An 11833-nucleotide genomic window follows, 5' to 3' on the forward strand; every position below is an offset into this window, starting at 1 on the left:
AGTAATTAACCACTTTCTTATTTGATTAAAATCTTGTTCTACAAGAGCATAATTCATATCTCATACCATCAATCACTGAAAACTCACTGATAGCTAAATCATACTCTCTAGAGGACTTACTATTGTTATTTTGTTAAAGGGACATATTTGTTTGTTTGTTTTAAATAAAAATAAAACCTTATTTATTATTAAATAACTTTAAAAAGTACTAAATCACTTAAACAAAAATTAAATTATTCATTGTTTGATTTTCAAACTGTGTAGAAATAGCTTGTATAACAATACAACATTGAAAGTGTATACATTCAGTTACAGATTTATAACCACATATAAGCATTGCACAAATATATTTACAAGGTGAATAAAGAATAACACCACTCATTGGCAGAAAGTGGCAAGTAAAGGATGATAATTCTAATACATGTGAATATGTTCTAGACAGGGCAAACTCCAAAGATGGACATGAACATGTCCTCAAACACTGGCACCCACTGTTTGCTACAGTCCTAAAGGGACATATTAATGTGTCTCAGTTTTAACTTTATATGCACAGATGAGAGCATCTTATCTCAGCCCTTATAAGAGAAGTTTATCCTTATATTAATGGCAATAAATTCAAAGCTACACAACTGTTCAACATACAGAAAAATAAGAGACTATGGTGCTTTCTTCTTCCTGATGGTTCTGTACTATGTACCATGCTTCCTTCCTCCAAGGTTCACAAATAATTACAGAAGAAGGGGTAGAAAAGAACAATAAGAACCAAAAATAGTAGATATCTGCAGCAAGATATTATTGGCTAAACATGATAGATCTGCTGCAACCAAGAGCACATGACCTGCACAACATCTAGACCAGCTAAAACCCAGGCACAGGTAAGTGAAGATCTCATAAAATTCTACCTCTATATGAGGAGCTACTGGGAATTAATGGCTTCTGTTTTCTTCAGGACTATAACCCCTTAGTGCCTATCTATAGTTCAGTAGATAGCCTTATTCCCATGAACATAAAGGCAGCACTATGTAGACTCTAAGCTAAATGAAAAAGAACACCTAAAGTTTTGTGGGAGAAAAGGATGGGCATAATAAGTGAGGTATTGCAGTGGAAGGAACGGTGAATTCAGTTTGATAAAAATGCATTACTTGCAAATAGCATTTTCAAGCAATACAAAAATAGTTTTGAAGCAAGTGAATATTAAAAAATATATAGTTCTCTACTCAGGATAGAGTTCTATAGTTGTCTGGTAATCCATGTATAAAGGAGATGAGCACAATCAATATTAGAAGTTTTGGTGACATTATTTTTTCACTAACACAAACTAGCCATGACTGAGAGAATAATCTAGTAGTACATGAAAATCTTCAATGCATTATTTAAATGAATCCTAATTTTATTTATAATACACAAACAGCTGCTCTGGCTGTCAAATGTTCCTTTACAATATTTAAATATTAATTTTAAGTGATTTATTTTTCCTTAGATAACTTGTTCTTGTTTCTTTGCTCTTCAGTAAATTTTTCTAATGGAGAATTAAGGAGTCTGTAAAGCATTAACTGATGGTAGTCTTCTTAACTGCATTCACATTTCAACATCACACAAAATACAGAATATTACCTTTCCACAATTTGGAGCTGATATATTTGAAATAAAGTCTGACTCTCTACAATATAGCATTAAATATTTAAAACTGGCATTTACTTGAAGTATTTCATTAAAGAAAAACTTGAACTGGCTAAAGAAGTTAAATTTTGATAATTGACAATATTGTACAGGTTAATTAATTTTATCTCACTTTCTTAAAATCCATGAATGTATCCCAATACAGAGATCTATTAAAGTCACTAGCTAAAAATTAGTTATGAGACCAGTTGTCAAATGATGAATTTAAATTTTGTCTTATTATGTTGAAAATCAGTATTTATCATAAAAAGTCTTAGATTAAAAATTAGAAAAAAGAGCTCAAAATAAATATATCTACTTAATGTTCAGAATCAACTTGTGACCAAATTAGATCAAAGAAACAACATGCTCTTTGTCAGTTTAACCTTTTATGGGATCCTTTTACCTTTTAACCTTTTACAGTCAGACAAGCCATGTTCGACTCTGTGAATAGACAGTTTGCTTTTTCTCTGTACTAGTTTTCTCCTTTTAAAAGTGAAAAGTAAAAGAATCTCTCTCTCTCTCTCTCCCTCTCTCTCTCTCTCTCTCTCTCTTTCTCTCTCTCTCTTTGTGTGTGTGTGTGTGTTTGTGTGTGAGTGTGTGTGAGAGAGAGAGAGAAAGAGAGAGAGAGAGAAAGAGAAAGAGAGAGGGGCAGACAGACAGAAAAAGAGAGACAGAGAGACAGAGAGACACACACAGAAAGGGAGGGAGGGACCGAAGAGGGAGGGAAGAAGTATGCAGACTACGATATTGAATATGCAGACAAGGAAATTTTCTGTTGTTTAACCTGTACTATAAGGAAAACATTTTTTAAAATAAGTGTACACCAGATTTTCAATAATAAATGAAGAATGAAGAATGTCAGTAATAATGACAACAGTTTTCTAAATGCATACTGAACAGTAAACTTGTTTTATTCACATTATTCCTCAGATCAGAAAGCATATTTAGAGGAAAGAAGCCTTTTTGTACTGGTCATCAATAAAAAAGAGACCACAGAGCTGACCACAGGAAGCATTTGCCTTCACTTCTGAGGCATAGATTAACCCAATGATAACTATGTGCACGCTGAAAACAGAACTACTGCCAATATATCTTTCCTCTCATAAACAGGGTTTTGTCTTTTCTATTTTCCCAAATCTTACTCCATCAAATATAAACCCAAAATATATTTTTTGACAGGGCAAAGGAATAAAACCCTAGAACTTGCTTTAGAAGATTGTTATAAAAATGGAATGAGGTAGAAATTAATACTAATCCTACTACCACCTTTCCCTCAGTCTCTTCTCCACTTTAGTTTGTGCAGTTCTTTTAGACAGGAACAATTCTGGATACGAATTTGTGTCTGTGTGATGGCAATCCTGTCCTTCTACTTGATGTCCTATCTTTCTACTGGAGGTAGATTCTACACATCCCCTATACCCACTTTTGGGCATTTCATCTAAGGTCCCTCCTTTTGAGTTCTGAGAGTCTCTCACCTCCCAGGTCTCTGATACTTTCTAGAAAGTCCCCAACCTCCTAATCCCTAAGGTTGCATATTTCCATTCATTCTGCTGGCCCTCAGGGATTCTCTCCTGTCCCCCATCCTTGCCCCTTAACCTGATTATGTTCCCCGATTCCCCTTCACTCTCCTCCCCCACCCAGATCCCTCCCTCCATATGCCTCCTATGATTGTTTTCACCTCCATCCCAAGTGGGATTAAAGCATCTTCACTTGGGCTCTTCTGATAAATGGGACCTCATGAAACTGAAAAGCTTCTGTAAGGCAAAAGACACAGTCAATAGGACAAATCCACAACCTGCAGATTGGGGAAAATGTTCACTAACCTCACATGTGATAGAGGGTTAAAATCCAAAATATATAAAGAATTCAAGAAGCTAACATCCAAAAACAACAAACAAAAAATGGGGTATAGAGCTAAATAGAGAATTCACAACAGAGGAGTCTTGAATGGCCAAGAAGCACTTAAACAAATATTTAAGTCATCAGTGAAATGCATATCAAAATGACCCGGAAATTCCACTTATACCAATCAGAATGGCTGAGATTAAAACCTCAAGTGACAGCACATGCTGGCAGAGGTGTAGAGAAAGAGGAACACTCCTCCATTTTTGGTGGGATTGCAAACTCGTACAACCACTCTGGAAATCAATTTGGAAGTTCCTCAGAAAATTGGAAATATATCTACCTAAAGACCCAGCTATGCCACTCTTGGGTATATACCCAAAAGATGCCCTGCATACCACAGGGACACATGCTCCACTATGTTCAGAGTAGCCTTATCTATAATATCCAAAAACTGGAAACAACCCAGATGTCCCACAAATGAAGAATTGATACAGAACATGTGGCTCATTAACACAATGGAATACTATTCAGCTATTCAGAACAAGGATTTCATGAATTTTTCAGGCAAATAGATGGAACTAGAAAATAGCATTCTGAGTGAGATAACTTAGACCCAAAATGTCATTCATGATACAAACTTACTAATAAGTGGATATTACTAGAATACAATCAACAGAACTCCTTCTACATTTTTAAATTAATTTTTATATATTTTTTGGAATTTTACATATATATATTATATATATATAATATATATGTGCAGTATTTTCATCATTTCCCTTTCCTTCTCCTTCCTCAAATTTCTCCCATGTCTTCTCATCCCTTCTCAAAATCTTATAATAGCTTCTTAATAATTAGCTAGTCAGTTAGTCAGTCAGCCAGCTAGTTAGTTATGTACATAGTTATAACTGCTGTGTTCATTTAGTATTGCTCATATATGTTTAGGACTGAACTCTTGGGAATAGATGACCTATCAGGGAGTTATCTTTGAAAAGACTAATTGTTCTCTCAATCACTATTATTTGCCTATAGCTCATCGTAAAGGGGTGGTACCCTGTAATAATTTACTTCCAACCACATTGACATGTCAAATGGAACTGTCCTTTACGAGGCCTTGTTTAGGAAACCATAGTGCCTGCTTAGTATAGTAGGCAGCACGTCAGTTTCATAATCTGACAGAGACCACATTACTGAAATTTCAATGATTTAGCTTCTCTGTAATATATAGAAAGCACAATCTTGCAATAAAGGTACTGGTACATGAACTCTTACAATATTTCTGTTCCTTTTTCTCTGATATACCCACAACCTTAGGTCTATGTAGAGGTTGTGTTGCACTTTTATCAACTGGCATATGTGTGATAAACATACATGCAAGCAAGCAAAACACTCATAAAGATAAATAAAATAATTTTAAATAAATCTCACCATTACCAAAAGCAACTTCTGGAAGAAAGAGTTTATTTCAGTCCATCACTAAAGAGAATTGGGGCAGAAACTCAAAATGAGCAGGAACCTAGAGACAGAAGCCATGAAGGGGCTTGCTTCTCATGGTTTTCTCAACCTACTTTCTTATAGATCCAGGACCACCAGCTCAGGTTTGGAAGAAAATCTTTTTTCTTTATTAGATATTTTCTTTATTTACATTTCAAATATCCCTTTTCCTGGTTTCCCCTCTGAAAACCCCCTATCTATTCCCCCTCCCCCTGCTCACCAAACCATCCACTTCTACTTCCCTGTCCTGGCATTCCCCTACACTGGGGCAAAGAAACTCTCCTACACAGGACCAAGGGACTCTCCTCCCACTGATGACTGACAAGGCCATCCTCTGCTACAAATGCAGTTGGAGCCATGGGTCACTCCATGTGTACTCTTTGGTTGGTGGTTTAGTCCCTGGGAACTCTGGGGGTACTGGTTGGTTCACATTGTTGTTCTTTCTATGGGTCTACAAACCCCTTCAGCTCCTTGGGTACTTTCTCTAGCTCCTCCATTGAGGACCTTGTGCTCAGTCCAATGGTTGGCTGAAAGCATCCACCTCTGTATTTGTCAGGCACTGGCTGAGCCTCTCAGGAGTCTGCCATATTAGGCTCCTGTCAGAAAGCACTTGTTGGCATCCACACTAGTGTCTGGATTCTGTGACTATATATGGGATGGACCCCCAGGTGGGGTAGTCTCTGGATGGCCTTTCCTTCAGTCTCTGTTCCACACTTTGTCTCTGTATCTCCTCCCATAGGTATTTTCCCCCTTTTAAGAAGGACCAAAGTATCCACACTTTGGTCTTCCTTCTTCTTGAGCTTCATGTGGTCTGATAATTGTATCTTGGGTATTCTGAGCTTCTGGGCTAATATCCACTTATTGAGTGCATACTATGTGTGTTCTTTTGTGATTGGTTACCTTATTCAGGATGATATGTTTTAGTTTCATCCATTTGCCTAAGAATTTCATGAATTCAGCATCCTTAGTCATCAGGGAAATGCAAATCAAAACAACCCTGAGATTCCTCCTCACACCAGTCAGAATAACTAAGATCAAAAATTCAGGTGCCAGCAGATGCTGGTGAGGATGTAGAGAAAGATAAATACTCCTTCACTGCTGGTGGAATGACAAGCTGGCACAACCACTCTGGAAATCAGTTTGGCTGTTTCTCAGAAAATTGGACATAGCACTACCTGAGGACCCAGTTATACCACTCCTGGGTGTATACTCAGAACATGCTCCAACATGTAATAAGGACATATGCTCCACAATGTTCATAGCAGCCTTATATATAATAGTCAGAAGCTGGAAACAACCCAGATGTCCCTCAACAGAGGAATGGATACAGAAAATGTGGTACATTTGCACAATGGAGTACTACTCAGCTATTAAAAACAGTGATAGCCCAAATGAGTGGGGATGTTCTCAGACCTTAATTACATTACAGTCATGGTGAAACAGTCACTAAACAATGCTAATCCCAGTCCACAGGAGGGGAATCATGTTTGCTACTGTAAACTTGACCATGAACCTGAAGCTCAAGAGGTCATATTTCCTAGTGGCAGCAAGTCTATGAGCAGAGCCAAGTGGGTGGCTCTGACAACTCTCTAAAGCTTGAGAACCACAGCCATGACTAAGATATGAGATAACAGGCTCAAATCGAGTAATTAATTTCTCCAGTTACACCAGAACTTCCTAGTGAAGACTGACTTGTGTTTAAATGTAAATCAGTACAAATCTCAGTAAGGGAACAGATAGAAGAACTGTAGGTAAGAGTTGATGGACCTTTCATGTGTCTCCATGAAGATTTTCTTTACAGATTATAGGCTGTATGCCCCAAATATCTTTATTTTTATTTTTATACATTATTAGTGAAAATATAATTATATCACTTTGCTCACTCCACCCTCTCCCAAGTCTCCTCCCTCCAACTCCTTTCATGCTCCACACCTCACTTTCAAATTGTTAGCCTCTTCTTCCCCGATTTTTACTGTTACACATATGCTTAAATATATACACAAATATATAAACAAACATACCAAATACATTTTTCGTTGTTTGTGTGTAAAAAGTTTTAGGACTGACCTCTCAGCATTGGATAATGTTTTAGTTAGAGTTTTGTTGCAGTAAAGAGACACTATGAACAAGGGATCTCTTATAAAGAAAACATTTCATTGGGGCTGACTTACAGTTTCAGAGGGTCACTCCATTATCATCATGGCAGCCTGTAGGCAGACATGGTGCTGGAGAAGGAGCTGAGAGTTCTACATAATGATCCAAAAGCAGCCAGGAGGCTCTCCTCCACAGTCAGCCAGGAGGGGACTTTCATCTGCACTGGGCAGGACCCTGAGCACTAAGAGCCCTCAAATTGCCTACACAGTGACACACTTCCTCGAACAAGGCCACACCTATACCAACAAAGCCACACTTCCTAATAGTGTCTGTTTCCATAAGCTGAGCATATTCAAACCACCACAGATAACCAATAAGGGTACTCACCCCCTGAGAGGAGCTAACTCCTCCTCAATCATTATTCATCAGTTGCCTATTCCAGGGATATAACCTTATAATGTTCCTCCCTTTTGTGTTAGCATGACTATTGCTATTGGCATTGTTCCTATCTTGTTTATTTCAGCCATGAAAGCCTGTTTCATAACAGACTTGCTAATGTTCTGGCTCTTGCATTCTTCCCAGTCCTTCTTCTGTAACCAGCCCCTGTTTCATGATATTTCCTGACCCAACTACATAGAAACTGTGCTGTAGATGTACCTATTGTGGCTGGGATTCTGCAGCCTATTGTTTGATGCATTTTATCCACTGTGGTTTTCTGTAATGGTCTCCATTTACAGCAAAGAGAAGCTTCTTTGATGAGATACACTTACCTTTGGGTATAAGGATAAGACTTAGAATGTAGTTTGGAATTATGCTGCTCCCGCAAAGTGTTGGTAATTGTAGTGACGTCCAGCCTGCTGGCGGACCCTCACTTCTGTTGGGTGCTATCGGACTGGAGATTATTTGGGTACCTGTGAACACAAGCGGGTAAGAGAGAAAGAAACACACGGACACCAGGTAGCTGTATCGAGAGATGTGTGTCTATTTACTGGAAACCTCAGTTTAAATAAGCAGAGGCAATATCAAAACCAAAGGCAACCCGATACCAAGCCATTTAACATCAACATGAGACCAGAGGAAAAGGTATTTCAAAGGCAAGGGCAAAAGTCTTTGATCTGAGGTAGTCAGGCATTCTCTCCACAGGAGGCATCCCTAGTCCTGGATCTGAGGGCAGTTTCGTTTCGCTTTTGACTCTTGAGGCAAAAGGGGCAAGAGCCCACAGGTAATGAATTCTCTTTTAAGAGTCAAGAGTCCTGCTGGGTGGTGGCACACAACTTTACTCCCAGCACTTGGGACGCAGAGGCGGGTGGATTTCTGAGTTCGAGGCCAGCCTGGTCTATAGAGTGAGTTCCAGGAAAGCCAGGGCTATACAGAGAAACCCTGTAAAAAAAAAAAAAAAAGAGTCAAGAGTCCAATGGATGGCTGTGAGCCTCTACTTCTGTATTAGTCGGGTACTATTAGAGCATCTCAGGAGACAGCTATATCAGGTTCCTGTCATCTAGCACTTGTTGGCATCCATTGGACTGAGTACAGGGTCCCCAATGTAGGACCTAGAGAAAGGACCCAAGGAACTGAAGAGTTTGCATCCCCTTAGGATGAACAACAATATGAATTAACTAGTACCCTCAGAGCTCCCAGGGACTAAAACTCGAACAAAAGAGTACACATGGGGAGACTCATGGCTCCAGCAGCATGTGTATAGCAGAGGAAGGCCAAGTCAGTCATCGATGGGAGGAGAGGATCTTGGCCCTGTGAAGGTTCTATGCCCCAGTGTAGGGGAATGCCAGGGCCAGTAAGCAGGAGGGGGTAGGATGGCGAGCAGGGGGAGGGAACAGGGGATTGTTTTAGTTTTTGTTTATTTTATTTCTTTTCTTTCTTTTTTTTTTTTTTTTGAGGGGAACCTGGGAAAGGAGATATTGTAAACAAACAAAATATCTAATAAAAAAATAAAAAAAGAATCAAGAGTCATTGCCGCAGGCTGGCCAGTCTGTGCCTCCCTCAAACTGTGAGAGAACAGGGTCCGAGTCAGGTCGACAAGGTGTAGGCAAAGAAATGATGGCAGACACAACACATGGAAGTGCAGGATATGAATGTATTTCTCAAAAATGGCATCAGACCTTTATAGTCATTACAAAAGATAAATGAAAAATCTGGCAGCTCAGTGGTTGAGGTACATCTGAGGCCACCTGAAACACACTGGGTCTAAAGTAGCCACCTCTTCTGGACAGGTGTAGCACCCCCCGGGGCCCAAGCACTCTGGGCCTGAGGGGCTGCGGACTGCATGAGGCTTGAAGCTTGAATGCTCTGTCTCTAATCTGAATGTATGAGTCTGGGCACAAAGTGAAATCCAGGCTTATACAGTATTCAGAAAACAGGGCAGATGACAAAAGTCATGTAGGAGGTGAGGCCCACATCAAAGTCAGTAAGATCAGACAGCAAGACAGAAGTCACGTAGGCAAGTGACGGTCACATCAAGGTTGGTAAGATCAGGCATCCAGGTGCAAAGCTGAAGAGCAGTGGTGCCCTTCCCGATGGGGCTATCTTGGCAGTCCCAAGCTAATTCTCTGGGTCTGTTGGAGGCAAGCACCAGGAAGTCCCAATCTAGCAGTTCCTGAGAATGCCCTTAAGTGAGAGAAGCCCTTCAATTACTCTCTGGTATGTAAAACAATTCTGTCTTCTGAATTCTAATTATGTTTACAGTTAGCAATAGTGCCTGACCTCTATTCCTAACTCTTAGGACACCCTATCTGATAAGGCAGTTTCCTTGTGAGAAATTCCAAGCTAACAGCAGCTTGGTAATAAATTAGGATATATTGGAACACTGTGCTGGCCAGCAAACAATGTTTAATCTTGGTTTTAACTATTTACGAACCATTTCTTGGGGCACCTTTATGCCTGAATAAGAAGGCGTGTTGAGTATTGGAAAGACTAATCTGGAACACGTCTGAGTTAGAAGATGCCAGTGACTGACTGAATACCCAGGAGGCAAACTCCCTTTGAAGCTGTAGGCCTCTTGTCCGTGATCAGACCTTCAAGCCTGACACTGCAGACTTTACTGGAGTAGATGAGTGGGCATGGCAAGTCATTAAAAATATTTTAATCCTTTTATAATTTCATACAGTGTATTTGATCATATTTACTCCTTCCCCCAGCTTCTTCCGGATTCAGCCCCCTTCCTTATTCATCAAACTTTATGTTTTTTATTTTTCTTATGAACATATGAAGTCCAATTTGTGCAACCAATATATCTTTAGAAGTGAATCCTACTCTGGAGCAAAATCAATCTACTAGAGTCCATACTCTTTAATAACTGGCTCTTCCTCCAAAGCTATGAATTTCAAATAGTTAATTAGCTAAGTATAGGACTATGTGTCCATCTCCCCTTTCCATGGTGGTATTTTATTTAATTTAATATTGATCAGATTTTTGTGTATGTTTTTACAACCCCTGTGAGTTCATATGCATCTATCCTATTGTGTCTAGAAAACATTCTTTTAGTCTTTTTATAAGAACCACCTCTGGTCTTCAATGGCTTGGAGACCTTTCATGTAGGGCTGAACATTCATTCCACAGTCTCTTATTCTCTGTACTTGGGTCAGTTATAACCTCTGTGTTAATCATCCTCTGTTGAAAAAAAAAAAAAGCAGTTTTTCTGACAATAGTTGAGAGATGTACTAATCTATGGATATAGTGATAACCAATCAGGTGTCTACTTTGTACTATATCCAATTATCACTTAGGACCTTAATGCTGAGCTCATATTTACATCTCCAAACACATCTAAATTTATTTTATGTACAAGAGAAAGTAAGTGATATAATAATCTAAAAAGAAGTTTCTAAGTTATGTTGAAAGAAAGGAGAAGAGTAGTAAAAACAGAGATTGAAATGGTGCTATAGACACAGGAAATTTTGGTAAAATAGGTATTATAACAACTATAATCCTAAGAGGTTCTCATGGTTGACAATGGTGCCAACTACAGGAAGGCACATGGAATAAAACTAGTGAACAGTTCGTGAAGGAAGCCTTGAGACAATAGCAAGTTTTGCTGATGATGGCCACATATTCATGGCATTTTTAGTAAATTAAAACCATTCCCAGGTGAGCCACTGATTCATTATCATGAATCTAGCCTATGCAAACACAAGCTGTCTAGAGTGCAATAACTTGTGTTGATGATTATTCATGTATGATATTGTTTTCTGGGTGATATAAGGACAGAAACCCTAATGCAATTGTGCTTCCAAAGTTGCTTCTATTGTTTTAATTTCTGGTTCACAAAAAGTTACTGAGAGTCAAATAGTGTTTTATTTAATATGCATTGCAAACCTGTGTTTGAATGGAATCTTCTTTAACCAGCACTGGTACTTCAAAACTGGTACTCCAAAGTTTTCAGATTTCTCATCTGCAGGATGAGAAAGAAAAAAAATTCTATAAACCCATACTTTTGCCATACCTAATAGAAAATTCTGTGTATACGTGTTGAATTAGTTAGTGATGAGATAATTTACAAATTAATTTGGAGATTATATACTGACAGTGTGTGTAGCTTTATGTTGCCTTAAAAGTCTTCCCTCCTAGGTGGATGGGCAAAGCTGAGATAACTCACTGGATGCTCAGAAAACTTAAAATTCTCATGTGGATCCTCCCCAGGATTGCATAAGTAGGAAACAAATGCCAGGGGAAAGGGTGCTATGTCTATGTTTTGGACAGGAACGTTCACTGAAACAGCTTCTAT

The sequence above is a fragment of the Mastomys coucha genome, unplaced genomic scaffold, assembly GCF_008632895.1.
Source record: "Mastomys coucha isolate ucsf_1 unplaced genomic scaffold, UCSF_Mcou_1 pScaffold13, whole genome shotgun sequence".
Lineage (NCBI taxonomy): Eukaryota > Metazoa > Chordata > Mammalia > Rodentia > Muridae > Mastomys > Mastomys coucha.